We start from the raw sequence: 21273 nt of genomic DNA, 5'->3' as shown, positions 1-21273 counted from the left end.
TCTATTATCATTTACCAAGCGAAATGACCAGCAATCAGGCACTATACATGTATCTATTATCATGCACTATACATGGATCTATTATAGTTCTCATCACAACTATTTATATCTCATTGTCTATTTGTATATACCATGTATCTGAGTACCCATTTACACACCACTTAATACGCTCACCAATTACTCATCCCCATTATTTGATGTAAGCTTCAAAAGCGACCTTCTACCTTTATGCCGTCTCACACGTGGTGATCCCTTTGAAGTCAATTGTCATCGTTCCTGGGAACCTGTAGATCCTGGTGTCTGGAACCCCATCGCATTTTCAGGTACTTGTTTCCTACCACGGCGCCCACGATTTTGATCCAAGTGCATCTTATCGCATGCAATATAACGGCATGCGATTTTTAATTGAACAGGCACCCTGATGGTTGCTTACAATGTTAAATGCACCCCAATTGTCAACGGCACCCCCACTATCAATGCCAACCCGAAGCGTGGCGAGCGCAGCGAGCCCAAGTGGGGTGGCGGAACGCGTCCTCCGACCTTTTCATACCCCCACTATCCACGTCGGCGTGGAGTTGATTTTAGATAGTGTGGCGAGCGCAGCGAGCCACCAAGTCTGAAGTGTGGCGAGCGGACACGGATTACTATACATGTATTCCGCGTCCGCTCGCCACGCATCGGGCTCGTATTCCGTGTCCCCTCGCGGGGCTTGCCACGCTTCGCGCTCACCACAGAATTTAAAATCAACTCCACGCCGACGTGGATAGTGGGGGTATGAAAAGGTCGGAGGACGCGTACCGCTGCGCTCGCCATGCTTCGGGTTGGCGTTGATAGTGGGGGTGGCGTTGACAATGTGGGTGCATTTAACATTGTAAGCACCCATCCGGGTGCTTGTACAATTGAAAATCGCATCGCATGCCATTTGCTGGCATGCAATGCTATGTGGTATTTTATTGTACAAGCACTCCTGTTAATTTGATGGAAATATCGCATCGCATTTCACACCATTAAGTACGGCATGCGATGGGCGTCGTGCTAGGAAACAAGTACCCATTTTCGTATTTATGATTTACCTCTACTAAATAACACTTTGTTATTATTTTGTTTTTCTTATGAAATCTATGTGAAACTGTGAGATCTGAGGTTAAGATTCCTAACAGTAGGAGCGCTATATGCTTGTTTTTCTATATTACATGTATTTATAGATTTTTATAACACCAATTAAGATATCAGCTGCTCCCCCTCCTGCGTATAATTTATTATTTGTTGATTGTACTGCTGTTGTATCAGATTTTCATAGAAATGCCCTGAATTAGCACCTGCATATCATTTATTATCCTATTATAGTTTTTAAAATTGCCTTTGTGTGCCAAAACCCTGTATTGTCGACAAAGGGTATAATTTGAATTCATTTATTGCTGCTTTCTGCTACATAGTTGAATAAATAATGATGAAAGAGTCAGTAAAAGGATGGACACCTGTAGATATGACTAATGAATACATGTTTTGCTGAGCTAAAATATGATCTCAAGAACAGACTACATGCACAATAGTGAATTATTGCTCCATCCCGATTGTCCTAATAACTGTTAGGACATTATTATGTGTCTAGGATGGCCAATGCAAATAAAGTTAGAATATTGGGTTGGGTAGAACAAACATCTAGGAAAAGAAACTAGCTAAACACCATTACCAGTACTGCTCTTTGTATCATGCAGAAGCTTGGTAAGATTATCTGCTGCTGTAGATAATGGATCTTGCCAGGCAAGCTGTTGTTACTACAGTGATATTGCTGCAATCTCACAAAAGGAGTATGTAATAGGAGGTGGTGTACACAGGGATGGCTCCAGAGAAGAGTTGTTGGTACTTATGTATTATCTGGGCTCCCATGTTAAATGCACCCCAATTTTTCATACCCCTACTATCCAACTACGCATGGAGTTGATTTTATATAGTGTGGCGAGCGCAGCGAGCCACCGTGCCCGAAGCGTGGTGAGCGCAGCGAGCCCCGCGAGGGGACGCGGTCTCATAAGAAAAACGGGAGCCCAGATAATACATAAGTACCGAGTTGTTGTCCCATACCCCGTATTACAGAAAATTCAGGAGAATAATTCTGATGATTACAGGAGCTGCTGCAACTGGCCATACCAGTAAATGAATGGTTACATTTTTTTTTAAGGAGAACCATTTCTGCTGAACAGGCTAGTGGCTACTTTGTGATATTTGGCAACAGGAAGGTCGCTGGAAGATCTGAAATTCAGCATATTCAGATTTCTACATGCACTGGGTCTGATCATCCCTGAAACATGAAATCTTACATATGCTTAAAGCTCAGTATTTATAGGGGAGAACAAAATGATGTAAAAAAAATTTTTTTATTAAAATAACTTTTAAACCTTTACAACAGTTTTCTTTAATGCTGATAAATAGCACAATCTATATTTACATCTATATACTCAAAAATATTTACAATTGTTCATCACTACATATGTTGTGATGTCCTTGTCCTCTGGCGATGGCTTTCCACGGTACTCAATCATGTCGATACTCCTGTTGGCAGGTGTGGTGATTCTGGGTGCAGGAGGGTTAAGGGAGTAACTGGTAGAGTGCCGATACACTGGGTGGTTAAATGGTATTTGTGATGGGTGAGTAGCAGAAATTTCTGAAGGTCTCTTGCTGCTGCGATCTGCATCTTTTTAAAAAGTAGCAGGAGACGAGTTATCATGGGGCTGAAGGATCATCACCGAAGTTTGGTCTCCTCTATAAAAGTGGATAACTGAAAGATAAAAAAAAATCATATCAATTTGTATTTCAATTACATTTTTTTTATTATTTAATATCAAAATGTTCTTTTTCCTGCTACCTTCATTGACTGGAATGGCTATTTATTGTCCAGGATTTTGAAGCCCCCTAGCATTTCCCAAACTGTGGAGCAGCCATCGAATGGAAGCTGGTGCACATAATGCCATCCCCAACAGTGGATCTTATTTCTACAAATATATAGGCTTTTTCAGCATTGTCCGGATGGCAATTGAGATGAATTAATTTTTTGCTGATGTAGGGAAACATGGTAGTCTTGGGTGGTAGTGCGTTGGGCTTGCTTGATAGTTGGTAGATAGCCTTTCTAGAGTTGGTCAGCCAATCAACATTTGGGCTGGATTTTGGTTTTGTTGCTGGTAAGGAATTTGCTTTGCACACCAATGTGCTCAAACCATTCCATTGAAGAGCAAGAGGTGCATTCAAAAAAAAACAATCCGTACGCTGACAAAATTGTCTATTGGTTTTGGCCTACTGTGTACTAAAAACTTAAGGTAACAATCTTGTTCTGTTGCATACTTACCAAAAACTAGGTTGGCTAAAGAGTTTCCTCCAACAATCCAAAAATATACTGATAGGTTAATTGGGATGCAGTTTCAATCCCGGCGGTTGGGTTCCCGGCGTTCAAAATCCAGACACCGGAATCCCGACACTTTCTCCCCTCGTGGGCGTCCACACCCTCGGAGGGAGAATAAATTAGTGTGCCGAGCGTAGCGAGGCACCGGGCCCGCTGCGTGGCGAGCGCAGCGAGCCCGCAAGGGGGGCGCGATCCACGTCCCCCCCCCTTGTTGGGATTTCGGCGTTCGGGATTTTGAACGCCGGGATCCCGACCCCCGGCTTTTCATGCCGAATCTGGTTAATTGGCTTCCAACAAAATCCTGGAATGAATGTGTACGTGTATATGTGGTAGGGAATATGTATGCGCCACTGGAGCAGGGACTGATGTGAATGTTCAAATAAGCTCTGTAAAGCACTGCGGAATATGTGTGCGCTATATAAATAACTGTAAATAAATAAATATAAAGAAGCTGAAACATAGATACCACTAGAACCCATTTAGATTGGGTTTGTTTATGTTCTAAATCTAGGTCTGCTGTATAACAAAACAATGAGGTAACTTTTTTTTTTCTTCTCTCTTTCGGTGTGAAGCATATTGAATGATGTTCCCCTGTATCACTGCCTTCGGTTGACTCATTAACCCTTTGAGTACCAACATTGTAAGAGATGTTCAAATTTTCCCATAAAAATGCCAGCATCACTCACATTTGTTATATAACTTCAAATAATAAATGTTATGTAAAATAAAATAATTATATTTCCTATGTAAGGTAAACATTACAGATTATTATGATGAATAAAAATGGACAAATCCACTTGGTACTCAAAGGGTTAAAATCATCTTGGGACTTAAAAATAGTCCCGATTTTTTAGATATAATCAGTTCCTGAAACTGAGGAATTTTCAGAAAAGTTTCATTAAGTCTCCACGAAGGCCTACCTCCTGTTGTTTCAAAGATGTTAAAGGGCGCCACTAAAAGAGAGTGGTCTGACCATGTAATTGGGATTATTGAGCAGTAGGAAGCTATTTTTGAGAAGAAGGCACAGCACATAAACAAATCTATACAAGAATAAACATCATGTGGATTGGAATAGAAAGTATAGTCATGGACAGTAGGATTAAGAAAACGCCAGACATCAAATAAACCTGCTTTGGCCATACATCTGCACAAAGATAGACGTGGATACTCTCTCAACCAGGGGGAGCCTGATTTATCCAAATGTGTATTATATTACCCCTGAGTGCCAAGTGCATTTGTCTAAATAGGTGTGAAACTTGCCAAGCAAACATTTTTATACATCATAATAACCTGTAACGTTTACCTTACATAGGAAATATTTTTACACAACATTTATATGAATTTAATACAGTAAAACATATGTGAGCGATGCTGGAATTATTAGCGAATATCTTGCACATCTCTCACAGAAATGTTGGCAATGGTTAAAATCGTCACCTACCAAGGTTTCCCCATTGCAAAAAAGGCTGAGTTCCTGAAAGAATTTGCTGAAAAAAGAGGGATTGTCCTGTTGGAAGTTGGAAGAGAACAGAACCTCTGAGAAGGCCACTCCATTGGGAAGCAGTTAGAATCCCGTCGTCCAAAATTCTGACCCCTTCGCCCTCTATGGGTGTCCACGACACCCATAGAGGGAGAATAAATTAGTGTGCCGAGCGTAGCGAGGAACCCGGGCCCGCTGCGTGGCGAGCGCACTGAGGGGGTTATTCTAGTTTACTCGGAAAGGCACAATCACACTCTAATGGACAAAACCATGTGCACTGCAGGTTGGGCTGATGTAACATGTGCAGAGAGTTAGATTTGGGTGTTTTATTGTTTCTGTGCAGGGTAAATACTGGCTGCTTTATTTTTATACTGCAATATAGATTGATACAATACAGTTTGAAGGACACCCCCCACCCAAATCTAACTCTCTCTGCACATGTTACATCAGCCCCACCTGCAGTGCACATGGTTTTGTCCATTAGAGAGTGATTGTGCCTTTCCGAGTGAACTAGAATAACCCCCTGAGTCTGCAAAGGGGGGGGGGGGGGGATGAACCACATACCCCCTTTTCGGGATTGTGAACGCCGGGATTAAAGTACCAATCCCACTCCATTGCATTTGCCAACATTATTAGAATACCACACTGAGGAGAAAAGTTTTTAAGACAATGAAAGATTTGAGTCCTTCTTTAAATGTTTCCTGAAAAAAGACCATATACCCACGTGTTTTATTTTTTATGTAATATGAAGATGCGAGCGCTTCTATGGGGTGTTAAGGCCTTTGGTATTAATAGACAGACACGTTAGGGGCATGATGGGAAGCTATGTAAAAAAATATGGCTAATTAAAAAATAAAATAAAAAACACAACCCAGCTCAGCTGAAAAAAATAAATAAAATAGGAATACAAAGTGAAAACATTAGCCTGGTCCACAATCTAAGAGATGGTTTTGTCTCTGGCGACAGGATGAAGAAATTATATCAATAGCTGATGTAGCAAAGTCTCTTAGAATGTTTAATTGGAAAATCCTGGGTACTGATTGGAAGCCTTGTTTCCTTTCTGGACCAGAGTACCTGAAAAATAGGATTTTGGGTACCTTCCGGTAAATCCTTTTCTCGTAGTCCATATGGGATACTGGGGTTCAATACTATGGAGGGGATAGAGGTCCTCCGCAGGAGAGACAGGGCACATAAAAAAATCTTCAGTGTGGGTGCACTGGCTCCTCCCCTCTACTTCCCCCTCCCACTAGTCAGTTAATGAAAAACTGTGCCGAGGAAGAGCGAACTATGTGAGGAAGGATCTGTGAAACACAGAGGCGGAGCTAGGGCGGAGCACCAGCATGTCACCTGGCGCCGGAGCTCTGCCGCCGGCTCCCCTCTGTGCTATAGATCCCGTTGTGCCTGTGTAGGGGGCGGAACAAGGAGCCCACATTAGGAGAGGAAGAGGAAGCCCGGGGTCGGGTGTCAGCGCGACGAGGAGGAGGAGAGTGAAGCTGCGTGACGATGGGGCAGGAGGAGGAAGAGCAGCCAGCTGCGTTGCCAGCAGCGCGTGGGAGCAGAGCAGAGAGAGGACGGAGCGGAGATTGACAGCTCCAGTCCCCGGCACCCGACAGCAGCGCCCAATACCCGGCAGCCGCATCACCGCACCAGTCCACGGCACCAGTCTGCCGGGTATCGGGCGCTGCTGTCGGGTGCCGGTGACTGGAGTTGTCAATCTCCGCTCCGTCCTCTCTCTGCTCCCATGCGCTGCTGGCCACGCTGCTGCTCTTCCTCCTCCTGCCCCTCGCCATGCAGCTTCACTCTCCTCCTCCTCGTCGCACTGCCCCCTGACTTCGGGCTTCCTCTCCAGGGACCAGGCACTTCTCCTCTCCATGGCCAATGTGTCATCCTTGATCCGCAAGTCCTGGTGGCCACAGGAGAGAATGAGAGCCCAGGCCTCGCACTCAGCAACTGGCCGCAGTACACAGTGTCACCTGGGCAAAAGCCAGAGCGTCAGGGAGCCAGCACCTACCTGGCCACAGCAACTGACCCCCCCACATCAGGCAGCGACCAGTGATGGCCCCCAGCATCCGTTGGCACTGAATAGGAAGGTCTCAGACCACCCCAGACACCAGCCCAGGGCACGTGAGTTGGCCAGTGTGGTCCTATCTCCAAAGGTACCCAGAGGTTCAACAGGCAGGACTAATCCTTAACCCCCATCTGTGCGTTTTACTAGCAGAGGAGAGGGGGGGGGGCGCGAAACATGCCCTTGCTCCGGGCACTGTGGAACCAAGCTACACCACTGGTGAAACATGGTGAGATTCATACCAGCACACCGTAAACAGACAAGAAAAAACAAACTTTTCTTTAAAATTTAGAAAAAGAAAAAACTGTCACAAAGTGACAACCAAGGCAACAGTCTTAACTTCACGGTAAATGACAACTACATGCAGTAGTAACTCTGCACCGAGGCGGGCGCCCAGTATCCCATATGGACTACGTGAAGAGGATTTACAGGTAGGTACCCAAATCCTATTTTATCTAGCGTCCATTATGGGAAACTGGGGTTCAATACGATGGGGAGGTCCCAAAGCTACCAGAATGGGGGAAGGGGGGGGGGGGCGGGGGGATGTGCGGAGCACCGCCTGTCCAAACTGGGAATCCTCCCTGGCCATGGCATCAAATTTGTAGAACCTAACAAATGTGTGTTGACCTGACCAAGTAGCAACCCTGCAAAGTTGCAGGGCCGAGACACCTTGGGCAGCAGCCCAGGAAGTCCCTACCGACCTAGTTGAATGAGCCTTCACCAATGCTGGAAGATTCAAACCTGCCGATACATATGCTTGTTGTATAGTGGAATGTATTCAACGGGTGATGGTTTGCTTAGATACCGGACATCCCTTTCTTTGGGCATCATAAAGTACAAAAAGACTATCTGTCTTTCCAATTCTAGCTGTATGTCTGACATACACTCTGAGAGTCTGAACGACATCCAGGGAAGCAGGGATTTCCGGATGCGCAACACTGGACGGAACCACAATGGGTTGGTTGAGGTGGAAAGGTGACACAACCTTAGGCAAGAACTGTGGCTTCGTCCATGAAAAACAAGATATGGGCTCTTACAAGACAGGGCTCCAATTTCAGACACCCATCTGGCTGAAGCCAGGGCCAACAGGACCACCATTTTCCACGTAAGTTACTTCAAGTCAGATTGGTCCAAAGGTTCAAACCAGGAAGAATGTAGAAAAGTTAACACTACATCCAAGCTCCATGGTTCTGTAGGCGGCACGAAGGGGGGCTGAATCCTCAGTACCCCTTGGAGAAACGTCTGTACCTCCGGCAAGGACGCCAGCTTCCTTTGAAAAAACACTGACAGAGCCGAGATTTTGACTTTTAAGGAACCCAACCGAAGGCCCAAATCCAATCCAGCCTGCAAGAACCGCAGTAAGCAGTCTAATTTAAACACCTCTGGTGGTAGGGTCTTTCTTTCACACCAGGCCACATTTTTTTCCATATGAGGTGATAGTGGGTCGCAGTTTCCGGCTTCCTAGCTTGCGTCATGGTTGATATGAGCGAAGCATGTAGACCCTTGTGGCTTAAAATCTGCCGCTCAACCTCCAGGTCGTTAAACGTAGCCGCTATAAGTCCTGGTAGAACGGCCCTTGAACAAGCAGATCTTCTTGGAGAGGCAGACGCCATGGGTCTTCTACCTGCATGGACTGTAGACCTCCGTACCATGCTCTTCAAGGCCAATTCGGTGCCACCAGGATGACCTCCGCCCTTTGGGCAATCAACGGGAGTGGTGGAAACGGGTAAACCAACCAGTAATTCCATGCCTGTGCACAAGGATCCCTGGTCCATGAACAGTACTTGTCGACCTTGTGGTCGACAAGGTCGATCTGTGGCAACCCCCACCGTTCCACAATGCGAGGAAACACTGGGAATGCAGCTGCCACTCCCCGGGATGGAGATCGTGCCGGCTTAGGAAGTCTGCTTCCCAGTTGTCCACTACCGGTATGAAGATGGCCGACAGCGCTGTCATATATTGTTCTGCCCAAGAGATGATCTTGCACGCCTCGCACATGCATGCCATACTCTTGGTCCCCCCTTGCTGGTTGATATACACAACCGTGGTCGTGTTGACCGACTGAACCTGTACCAACTTGCCCCGCATCATGGAGGCTGCCTGTGAAAGAGCATAAAAGACCACTCTCAACTCCAGCTTGTTGATATGAAGTCTGGATTCCAATGGAGACCATTTTCCCTGAAAACGGATCACGGTTCCCAATCTCTTAAGGTGCCCATACACCAGTAAGATTTATCTTCAGATCTGGCTGGTTGGAACAAAGACATGGTTATGGATGAGTGACAGTTTGTCAGTTTTCCAGCATTTCCAAGCAAATGGTCAACTGTCATTTGCTCTCATCCATAACCAGGTTTTTGTTCCAACCAGCCAGATCTGAAGATAAATCTGTGTGTGTATGGCCACCTTTAGACTGGCATCCGTTGTGACTAGAATCCAGTCCTGGATCCCAAACAACCGGCCCGCCAGTAGGTTGGATGAGCACTGCCACCATTGGAGAGATAGCTTGTTCTGCGGCGATAGACGGATCCTTCTCTGCATGTGGAGAGGCAACCCCAACCACTTGGCCAGGATATCCAGCTGGAAGATTCTGGAGTGAAAACGTGCATACTGGATCCTTCACCATCTTCCCCAACATTGTGGCAAAGATGGACTGATACCTGAGGGGTCTCCAGCACTTCTGCCACCAACTGCTGAAGGGCTGTCACTTTCTCCTCTGGAAGAAACACCTCTTTTCTACTGTGTCAAGAATCACACCATGGAACAGCATCCTCTGGATGGGGACCACGGATGATTTCGGTAGGTTCAGAATCCATCCGTGGTCAGAAAGTACGTGCATTGCCAGGTGGACTGCACTTCTCAAGGCTTCTGCTGACCTTGCCTTGATGAGCAGGTCGTCCAGATACGGGATCACGTTTTCTCCCCGTAGCCTGAGTAGGGACATAATTACCGCCATGACCTTGCACAGAGCCGTGGACAGGCCGAAAGGCAGAGCCTGAAATTGAAAATGGTTGTCCCCTAGTACAAACCTTAGATGTTCTGGCCAAATGGGGATGTGAAGATAAGAGTCTTTCACATCTAGAGAGGCTAGGAACTCCCCCCTTACCAGACTGGTAATCACTGAACGGAGTGATTCTATTTTGAACCTGAACTCCTGAAGATATGGATTCAAGGACTTACCGAGCCGTCGGGTTTTGGTACCAGGAAGAGGTTGGAGTAATAACCCTGCCCGCTTTCTTGTCGCGGCACCTATAAGATAACCCATGTCTGAAGTAGCTTTTGTATTGCTCCTTGAAGAAGCATCTGGTCCTCCACTGAGTCCGGAAGGGCCGTCTTGAAATATCTTCGGGGCTGTGGTCTGGCAAACTCCAGCCTGTAGCCCTGCAAAATAAGACCCCTGACCCAGGTATCTAGGCAAGAGGCATCCCAGACGAGCACCCACCTCGAGAACATCCCGGAGTGGGAAGACCCCGTCATGCCGCTGGCTTGGAGGCAGCTGTAGTGACACTGCAGTCCTAATGGGGCAGCCTTCCTGAACTTCCCTCACGTGCCTCTGTCAGCAGTGGAGGCACTTCTGGCCTTGTTGCGGAATCTAAACCCGCAAAAGGAGTGCTGACCAGGACCTGTAAATGGACGTTGTACCAGTGGATGCCGACGGAAGAAAAGTGGATTTACCAGCCGTGGCCTTAGAAATCCAGTCATCAAGTTAGCTTCCAAGCAGCCTATCACCTGTGAGTGGAATACTTTCCACACTACGTTTTGAGTCTACGTCAGCGACCCATTGACGCAACCACAGGGCTCTTCGGGCCGACACCGCCATGGCCGAATTGCGCGCATTTATAGAGCCTAATTCCTTTTGTACTTCGCAAAGCACCTTGGCCGTGTCCTGAATGTGGCGCAGTATTTCTACGAACTGTGCCACAGACATGTCTCCTAATAATCCCTCCTGTATCTGTGAAGTATAAATGGCTTTTGCCATCCAACAGCTGGCTAGAAGATCCTGGCATCCACCACACCTCTGAGGAGGTGCAACAATGGCGACTCAGTCTGCAGGGAGAAGCAGGAATCTGAAAAAACACGCCCAGCAGATCCTGGTCCCGCTCTGCCCGAAGCCCTGCCCCCTTTATACAGAGCTGGCAACTCAGCTTATTTATACTGTCAAATGTCTGCTAGAGTAATCTCTCATATGCTGCCCAGCCCTGGTGGTCCAGCGGCTGTCCGTGGCTTGCCAGTGTCAGCGGGGCTATGCGCGGTCCCTGCGTGAGGGCCACCGCTAATGCCGCCTGCCACACCAATAACCGGGGAGCCCCTTAAAGGGGGGACCCCAGCTGTACTCACCACTTGATGTCTTCAGACATTTTGCCAGGGGTGTGCGGCAGCTGGGGGGGGGGGGGGTTTGCTCGCTACAGTGCAATGCTGGTGGTGACAAACCCCTCACAGGACAGTGGTCCTGCAGCAGGGTCAGCTCTACCCCTGAAGATGCCAGGGACTGACCCTTCCCCTGGCTCCCCCGAAGCAGGAATGCTGCATTGTCCATAGCCGCACACCCAAAATAAAAAAATAAAACAAACTGAAGAAAAACAGCTCTCTGGAGTATCCAGAAGTGCAGCCTCTCCTGAGGCACATTTTTCTAAACTGACTAGTGGGAGGGGCCAGTGCACCCACACTGAAGATTTTTGATGTGCCCTGTCTCTCCTGTGGAGGACCTCTATCCCCCCCCATCGCATTCAACCCCAGTATCCCATAATGGATGCTAGAGAAATTATGTTTCAGAAAAACCCCATTCCCTGGAGACTGGCATTGTTGTTATAACCAACCAAACCTGGATAAGGAAAAGCCTATTCTTGATCAATGTTATATGACCTGGTATACATACTTGCATACTGGACAACAAACAAAAAAAAAATAATCATCTTTCCATACCAACAAAGAACCAACTTACTTCTAAACTTCAATAGTTTTTGCAGTAAATTATGAATGCCTCCATTTTTTTCGGTTGCCAAAAAGAATGTGGCTGGTTGGTAATTGAACACAATGGCAAAAAAAAGTGGGTACTTATGTAATACTTTGGTTAGTAGGGGTATGAAAAAATGGGGTGCATTTAACATGGGAGTCCAGATAATACACAAGTACCAAAAAGTGTATGCACTGGGAATAATCTTTAAAAAGCTTTTGAAAATTTATAGCATAGCCATGGGACTTTAGGACATCCATGACTCTTAGCGGAGCTAAATAAATTTGCTTTGAAAAAATAAATTGTCTAATTATGGAACAATCCAGGGTACTTATGTAGTATCTGGGCGTCCGATTTAGAAATCTGATCGGATCGCATGCGACCAAATCGTATGCGATGCGATGGTCAAGATTTTTCCATAGGATTCAATGTTAAAATGGTCTGAGTCCATTTTAACATAGAATTCAATGGGAAAAAGGGGTCCTTTTCCTTTCCCCACTATCCAAGTGGGCATGGAGTTGGATATAAACCTGTGGCGAGCGTAGCGAGCCACCAAGCCCGAAGCGTGGCGAGCCCCGCGAGGGGACACAGAATACTTTTTAAGAAATATGTGTCCGCTAGCCACGCTTCGGGCTCGGTGGCTCGCCACGCTATATAAAATCAACTCTATGCCCACTTGGATAGTGGGGAAATGAACAGGACCTTCTTAACATTGAATCCTATGCAAAATCGCATCGCATCTGATTGTATGCCTTAAGGTAAGGCATACAATCACAAAATCGGCAGCCCAGATACTACATAAGTACCCAATCCAGCAACAAAATAAAAATAATTATGTCTTCCACAACCATAAAACTTAAGAGGCAGTGGTGGTGTTTCCAAATGGGCACATGTAGATAAGCACCTATAAATGCCATAAACTCTTTTGCCGCCATTCTGTTGAGGACTGTTCTTACAGAATCCATGCGTATTCTATCCTATCTTCTGTTTAAATCCTTTAAATTTAAAATGGGTCGGAGTCCCATGTAGATTTTGGACTAAAAACAGATATGAACAAAATCTCATTTACGGATTCTGATTTTGTGACACGATTGTTTGCTCTAAAACCAACATTTCTATTATGGCAGTGGCACCACGAAAAATAAAAAAAGGAGAATGTAACCTCTATTATACCTGTAAACAATCTATCTGAAGAGAAACTTCTGCATTGGTCATACATAGCAACATAGTAGTTTAAGGGGAAAAAGACATATATCCATCAAGTCCCTTAATGGCAGTATATGTGCACTCACCAGATACTTCTGTGTGTTTGTGTGTGTATATGCCCTTCCCAGTGCAGCATCAGAAATCTACCAGGAGGGTTATTTAAAGTTAATTTGGAAAGTCTGGGGTGTATGCACAACCTCCGTATATTGTTAGCAATATATCTGTATGGTATAAAGCAATTGTGCATTGTTGATAATCAGACATATGGAGAAGGAAATATTTCCCATCAATTATGGAGCTCCCACGGGTACTGGAACTTGCCAAATAATCAGCTGGGCAGGTATAGGTGTAATCAGTGACCTTCCTCCTCTACGAACAAGAAGTATACACCCACTGATGATCTTCACATGAGTCGGATGGTATGGGGAGCTTGTCAGCATACCAGCTCTTGGCTGATGGGTCAGCCTTGAGCTCTGGCACTCTACAGTGCAAATAGGCTCCAAGAGGGACTCCAGATTTTTTTGTTTTAACCCCTTCCTGACAGAGCCAGTTTTTGCGTTCCTGACAGAGCCCTTTTTTTCAAATCTGACATGTATCACTTAAGTGGGGATAACTTTTTTTTGCTTTTACTTATCCCAGTGATTTTGAGATTGTTTTTTCGTGACACATTGTACTTCAAATTAGTGGTAAATTTGGGTCGATACAGTCTGTGTTTTTTTGTGAAAAATACCAAAATGTCGTGAAAAAATGGAAAATTTTGCAATTTGCAAAATGTTAAATTTTCTGCTTGTGAGACAAATAATCATACCACTCAAAATAGTTAATAACTAACATAGACCATATGTCTACTTTATGTTTCCATCATTATTTCAACTTCCTTTTAATTTTTTGGGACACTAGGAGGCTTACAATATGAATAGCAAATTCTCAAATTTTCAAGAAAATTTCAAACACTGATTTTTTTAGGGACCAGTTCAGTTCTGATGTGACTTTGAGGGACTTGTATGTGAGACACCCCCATAAATGATACCATTTCAAAAACTGCACCCCCCACAGTATTCAAAACAGCATTTTGGAAGTTTGTTAACCCTTTAGGTGTTTCACAGGAATTAAAACAAAGTGTAGGTGAAATTTCAAAATGTCATTTTTTTTGCAGATTTGCAATTTTAATACATTTTTCTAAGGAACACAGTACATTTTACTAGAGAAATGTGACTAAAAATTGATTCCCCCAATTCTTTTGTTTTCATAAATATCCTATATGTGGCCCTAGTGTGCACGTTGACCAAACCACAGGCTTCATAATAGAAGGAGCACCTACTTGATTTTGGAGCCTCCTTTTTATGAGATTATTTTTTAGGCACCATGTAGGTTTCTAGGCACCATAAGATGCTAAAATTTAGGAACCCCCCCACAAGTGACCCCATTTTGCAAACTACACCCCTCTGGGAATTCATCTAGGGGTATAGTGTACATTTCAAACCCCCAGGGGTTTCACCAATTGTGGTACAACTGGGCAGTGAAAATGAAAAATTACATTTTTTTACACAAAAATGCAGTTCTGGCTCAAAATTTTTCATTTTCAGAAGGTATGAAGGAGAAAAAGCACCCCAAAATCTGTGCCCCAATTTCTCCCGAGTACGGCAATGCCTCACATGTGACCAAAAAATACCATTTGGGCGCATGGCAGGACTCAGAAGGGAAGGAGTGATTTTTGGATTTTGCAGCTCAGATTCTGGTGGAATTTTGGTGGGTGCTATGTCGCATTAGCAAGACCCCCCAAGCACCAATACAGTGGAACCCCCCCACAAGTGACCCCATTTTGCAAACTACACCCCTCAGGGAATTCATCTAGGGGTATAGTGTACATTTCAAACCCCCAGGGGTTTCACCAATTTTGATACAACTGGGCTGTGCAAATGCAAAATTACATTTTTTACACAAAAATGCAGTTCTGGCTCAAAATTTTTCATTTTTCACAAGGAATGAAGGAGACAAAGCACCCCAAAATCTGTGCCCCAATTTCTCCCGAGTATGGCAATGCCTCATATGTGACCAAAAAATACCAGTTGGGTGCATGGCAGGACTCAGAAGGGAAGGAGTGATTTTTGGTGGTGGAATGTTGGTGGGTGCTATGTCGCATTAGCAAGACCCCCAAAGCACCAATACAGTGGAACCCCCCCACAAGTGACCCCATTTTGCAAACTACACCCCTCAGGGAATTCATCTAGGGGTATAGTGTACATTTCAAACCCCCAGGGGTTTCACCAATTTTGATACAACTGGGCAGTGAAAATGAAAAATTACATTTTTTTACACAAAAATGCAGTTCTGGCTCAAAATTTTTCATTTTCAGAAGGTATGAAGGAGAAAAAGCACCCCAAAATCTGTGCCCCAATTTCTCCCGAGTACGGCAATGCCTCACATGTGACCAAAAAAATACCATTTGGGCGCATGGCAGGACTCAGAAGGGAAGGAGTGATTTTTGGATTTTGCAGCTCAGATTCTGGTGGAATTTTGGTGGGTGCTATGTCGCATTAGCAAGACCCCCCAAGCACCAATACAGTGGAACCCCCCCACAAGTGACCCCATTTTGCAAACTACACCCCTCAGGGAATTCATCTAGGGGTATAGTGTACATTTCAAACCCCCAGGGGTTTCACCAATTTTGATACAACTGGGCTGTGCAAATGCAAAATTACATTTTTTACACAAAAATGCAGTTCTGGCTCAAAATTTTTCATTTTCACAAGGAATGAAGGAGACAAAGCACCCCAAAATCTGTGCCCCAATTTCTCCCGAGTACGGCAATGCCTCACATGTGACCAAAAAATACCATTTGGGTGCATGGCAGGACTCAGAAAGGAAGGAGTGATTTTTGGATTTTGCAGCTCAGATTCTGGTGGAATGTTGGTGGGTGCTATGTTGCATTAGCAAGACCCCCCAAGCACCAATACAGTGGAACCCCCCCACAAGTGACCCCATTTTGCAAACTACACCCCTCAGGGAATTCATCTAGGGGTATAGTGTACATTTCAAACCCCCAGGGGTTTCACCAATTTTGATACAACTGGGCAGTGAAAATGAAAAATTACATTTTTTTTACACAAAAATGCAGTTCTGGCTCAAAATTTTTCATTTTCAGAAGGTATGAAGGAGAAAAAGCACCCCAAAATCTGTGCCCCAATTTCTCCCGAGTATGGTAATGCCTCATATGTGACCAAAAAATACCAGTTGGGTGCATGGCAGGACTCAGAAGGGAAGGAGTGATTTTTGGTGGTGGAATGTTGGTGGGTGCTATGTCGCATTAGCAAGACCCCCAAAGCACCAATACAGTGGAACCCCCCCACAAGTGACCCCATTTTGCAAACTACACCCCTCAGGGAATTCATCTAGGGGTATAGTGTACATTTCACACCCCCAGGGGTTTCACCAATTTTGATACAACTGGTGAGTGAAAATGAAAAATTACATTTTTTTACACAAAAATGCAGTTCTGGCTCAAAATTTTTCATTTTCAGAAGGTATGAAGAAGAAAAAGCACCACAAAATCTGTGCCCCAATTTCTCCCGAGTACGGCAATGCCTCATGTGTGACCAAAAAGTGGCAGGACTCAGAAGGGAAGGAGTGATATTTGGATTTTGCAGCACAAATTCTGGTGGAATGTTGGTGGGTGCTATGTCGCATTAGCAAGACCCCCAAAGCACCAATACAGTGGAACCCCCCCACAAGTGACCCCATTTTGCAAACTACACCCCTCAGGGAATTCATCTAGGGGTATAGTGTACATTTCAAACCCCCAGGGGTTTCACCAATTTTGATACAACTGGTGAGTGAAAATGAAAAATTACATTTTTTTAACACAAAAATGCAGTTCTGGCTCAAAATTTTTCATTTTCAGAAGGTATGAAGAAGAAAAAGCACCACAAAATCTGTGCCCCAATTTCTCCCGAGTACGGCAATGCCTCATGTGTGACCAAAAAGTGGCAGGACTCAGAAGGGAAGGAGTGATATTTGGATTTTGCAGCACAAATTCTGGTGGAATGTTGGTGGGTGCTATGTCGCATTAGCAAGACCCCCAAAGCACCAATACAGTGGAACCCCCCCACAAGTGACCCCATTTTGCAAACTACACCCCTCAGGGAATTCATCTAGGGGTATAGTGTACATTTCAAACCCCCAGGGGTTTCACCAATTTTGATACAACTGGGCAGTGAAAATGAAAAATTACATTTTTTTACACAAAAATGCAGTTCTGGCTCAAAATTTTTCATTTTCAGAAGGTATGAAGGAGAAAAAGCACCCCAAAATCTGTGCCCCAATTTCTCCCGAGTACGGCAATGCCTCATGTGTGACCAAAAAGTGTCAGGACTCAGAAGGGAAGGAGTGATATTTGAATTTTGCAGCACAAATTCTGGTGGAATGTTGGTGGGTGCTATGTCGCATTAGCAAGACCCCCAAAGCACCAATACAGTGGAACCCCCCCACAAGTGACCCCATTTTGCAAACTACACCCCTCAGGGAATTCATCTAGGGGTATAGTGTACATTTCAAACCCCCAGGGGTTTCACCAATTTTGATACAACTGGTGAGTGAAAATGAAAAATTACATTTTTTTACACAAAAATGCAGTTCTGGCTCAAAATTTTTCATTTTCAGAAGGTATGAAGAAGAAAAAGCACCACAAAATCTGTGCCCCAATTTCTCCCGAGTACGGCAATGCCTCATGTGTGACCAAAAAGTGGCAGGACTCAGAAGGGAAGGAGTGATATTTGGATTTTGCAGCACAAATTCTGGTGGAATGTTGGTGGGTGCTATGTCGCATTAGCAAGACCCCCAAAGCACCAATACAGTGGAACCCCCCCACAAGTGACCCCATTTTGCAAACTACACCCCTCAGGGAATTCATCTAGGGGTATAGTGTACATTTCAAACCCCCAGGGGTTTCACCAATTTTGATACAACTGGGCAGTGAAAATGAAAAATTACATTTTTTTACACAAAAATGCAGTTCTGGCTCAAAATTTTTCATTTTCAGAAGGTATGAAGGAGAAAAAGCACCCCAAAATCTGTGCCCCAATTTCTCCCGAGTACGGCAATGCCTCACATGTGACCAAAAAATACCAGTTGGGTGCATGGCAGGACTCAGAAGGGAAGGAGTGATTTTTGGATTTTGCGGCTCAGATTCTGGTGGAATGAATGGTGGGTGCTATGTGGCATTAGCAAGACCCCCGAAGCACGGTGAAATGATGAACCTAAAAATCCATAGATGTGTGGTATATTTTAAAACACTCCTTTATACATAGGACGGGTTTGTCGGGGCAAGTGTCACACTGGAAAATAGTTTGCTTTCTTATTCCCTTTTTATAGCAAACTTTGCACCTTTTTTGTGTCCTGCCCTTTTTTCCAGTGGAGGGGATTTCATCAGGAAAATGCTGCCCTGGTACAATACGGGGGCCAGTACTAGAAGTACTGGGGCCCTCTGCCTGCTGGTTCCCAAATACTAGGCCCTTTATGACTTCCTCTTGAAAGTGCATAAATGTCCCCCTCTGGCCGGTAGAACGGAATAGCACGTAAGCGTTATACAGTGCCATCTGGATGATATACACGGCCAGCTTCTTGTACCAGATTTTTGTTTTCCGCAGGGCACTGTACGGCTTCAGTACCTGATCTGAAAGATCCACTCCGCCCATGTACCTATTGTAATCCAGGATACAATTAGGTTTGGAGGTGTGGGTACTGGTACCTCGTACAGGGACGGAGGTGGTACTGTCTCCGTGAATTGTTGTCAGTATAAGGACATCCCTCTTGTCCTTATATTTGACCAACAACATATTTTCGGTGCATATTCCCCTGCTTTCACCCCTTCTCATTACTTGGGCAATGTGCGTTTTTGGGAGGCCTCTTTGGTTCTTGCGCACAGTACCGCAAGCTGCTGTACCTCTTGAACCAAGGGCCTTAAACAGGGGGATGCTGGTGTAAAAGTTATCCACATAGAGGTGATAACCTTTATCCAGGAAGGGGTGCACTAAATCCCAGACAATTTTTCCACTAACACCTACGAGGGAGGGGGGGCATTCTGGCGGTTCAATTCTTGAATCCTTCCCTTCATATACCCTAAACCTGTGGGTGTACCCTGAGGTGCTTTCACACAGCTTATACATTTTTATGCCATACCTTGCCCTCTTACTGGGAAGGTACTGGCGGAATTTAACCCTTCCTTTAAAATGTATAAGGGACTCGTCTATGCAAATGAATTTATCTGGGATGTACATCTCTTCAAATTTGGCACTGAAATGATCAATGACCGGCCTGACTTTGAATAGCCGGTCAAAGGTGGGATCATCTCTGGGTGGGCACTGTGCATTATCGTTGTAATGCAAAAATTTAAGGATCGTCTCAAATCGAGCCCGGGGCATGGCCATACGGTAAAATGGGGTGCTGTACAGAACATCTGTACTCCAATATTGCCTAATTTCTGGCTTTTTTACTATGCCCATATGAAACACCAGACCCCAAAACGTCATCATCTCTACTGCATCTACAGGGGTCCACCTAGCAAATGATGACGTGGGGTTTTGAGCAATAAACTGCTGGGCATATAAATTAGTTTGGTCCACAATTAAATTTATAAAATCATCAGAGAAAAATAATTTGAAAAAGTCAATTTCTCTGAGACCTGTGGAATCAAATTGGATTCCTGGCATGGCCAAAAACTCAGGAACCTGGGGCTCAAAATTGTCTGGTGGTGGGGTCCATACGAGATCAATTATTGGGGGGGGGGGGGTCTCAGCTGCTCTACGGGGGCGTCTTTGAGGGGGTCCCTCATCACTAGAGGAGGAAGAGGAGCTTAAGATGAATCCTTCAAATTCCCCGCTTGCCTCACTGGCTGTGTCAGAATCAGAGTCAAGCATGGCATATGCCTCCTCCGCTGAATACATTCTTCTGGATGACTGGGATGACATTTGGGATGACATTTGGGATGTCCTTTTTTTTTTTGTGTTACTGGTAGTGAAATGTTTCAACACGTGTATAGTGTAGGGGGGGGTACAAACTTTATTTCAACCCGGGGGGGTATGTAGTGTGTAGTGTGTATGTAGTGCAGAAAAAAAAAATACTTTATACAGGAATTTGATCCCAAATAAAAAAAAAAAAAAAATTGAAGGGGTTAAAAAAAAAAAAGCTCCTGCGCCAAAAATTGAGCACAGATGTTGGTCAGTAACGTCAGTCACTGAACAGCGCTCAAAGGCAACAGGAATTTGATCAAAAAAAAAAAAAAAGATCAACCCTGTACGTTACTGATCAGCGCACAGTGGCCACAGGACACCCACAAAATCACAGTGTGTGTAAAAAAAAAAAAATTAAAAAAAGACCCCACAGCAGCCTCAAAAAAAAAAAAGGTGATCAGTGATGCAACACTGATTACCAGTGAGGGGCAGCAGGTGCACAACCTTTGGTGCAACTGACAGGTATATATATATAAAAAAAAAACCTGCGCCCCCAAAAAGTTGCTGATCAGCACAGATATACTGATCAGCACAAAAGGGGGGGTAGCAGACACAAAATATACACTCTCTATCACTATCTCTCTCTATCTCTCACTATCTATCACTCTAGGACACTGCAGCAGCAGCACTGACAGTTATATGTATAAAAAAAAACCTGCACCCCCAAAAAGGGGGGGTAGCAGACACAAAATATACACTCTCTATCACTCTCTGTCACTATCTCTCTCTATCTCTCACTATCTATCACTCTATGACACTGCAGCAGCAGCACTGACAGTTATATATATATAAAAAAAAAACCCTGCACCCCCAAAAAGGGGGGGTAGCAGACACAAATCTCTCTATCTCTCACTATCTCTCACTATCTATCACTCTATGACACTGCAGCAGCAGCACTGACAGTTATTTATATATAAAAAACCCCTGCACCCCCAAAAAGGGGGGGTAGCAGACACAAAATATAGCTCTCTCTGTCACTATCTCTCTCTCTCTATCACACTGCAGCAGCAGCAGGAAGTCCCAAGAAGTCAGATCCAGGAAGCGTCCAGCACGCTACAAGCAGTGATCAGGTAATCAGGTAAGGTATTTGCAAGGATCAGGTAAGTATTAGCAAGGATCAGGTCAGTATCACGGCAGATAGGCACGGTGACCGCTCTGCACGCTATTCCA

General features: G+C 44.8%; 1 protein-coding gene across 1 annotated transcript in view; it reads right to left on the bottom strand.

The window, feature by feature from the left end:
- Nucleotides 1–2356: 2356 nt before the first annotated feature.
- RBM12B (RNA binding motif protein 12B) overlaps nucleotides 2357–21273 on the bottom strand; it is a 36225-nt gene continuing 17308 nt past the window's right edge. Inside the window, exon 3 of the transcript XR_014474829.1 lies at nucleotides 2357–2776. The gene's annotated coding sequence lies outside the window, so the exon portion shown is untranslated. The remainder of the gene's footprint in view (nucleotides 2777–21273) is intronic.

This window comes from Crinia signifera, chromosome 5, assembly GCF_055691185.1.
Source record: "Crinia signifera chromosome 5, ASM5569118v1, whole genome shotgun sequence".
Lineage (NCBI taxonomy): Eukaryota > Metazoa > Chordata > Amphibia > Anura > Myobatrachidae > Crinia > Crinia signifera.
Note: the sequence above shows the minus strand (reverse complement) of the source record. Positions and strands in the feature narration are given on the sequence as shown.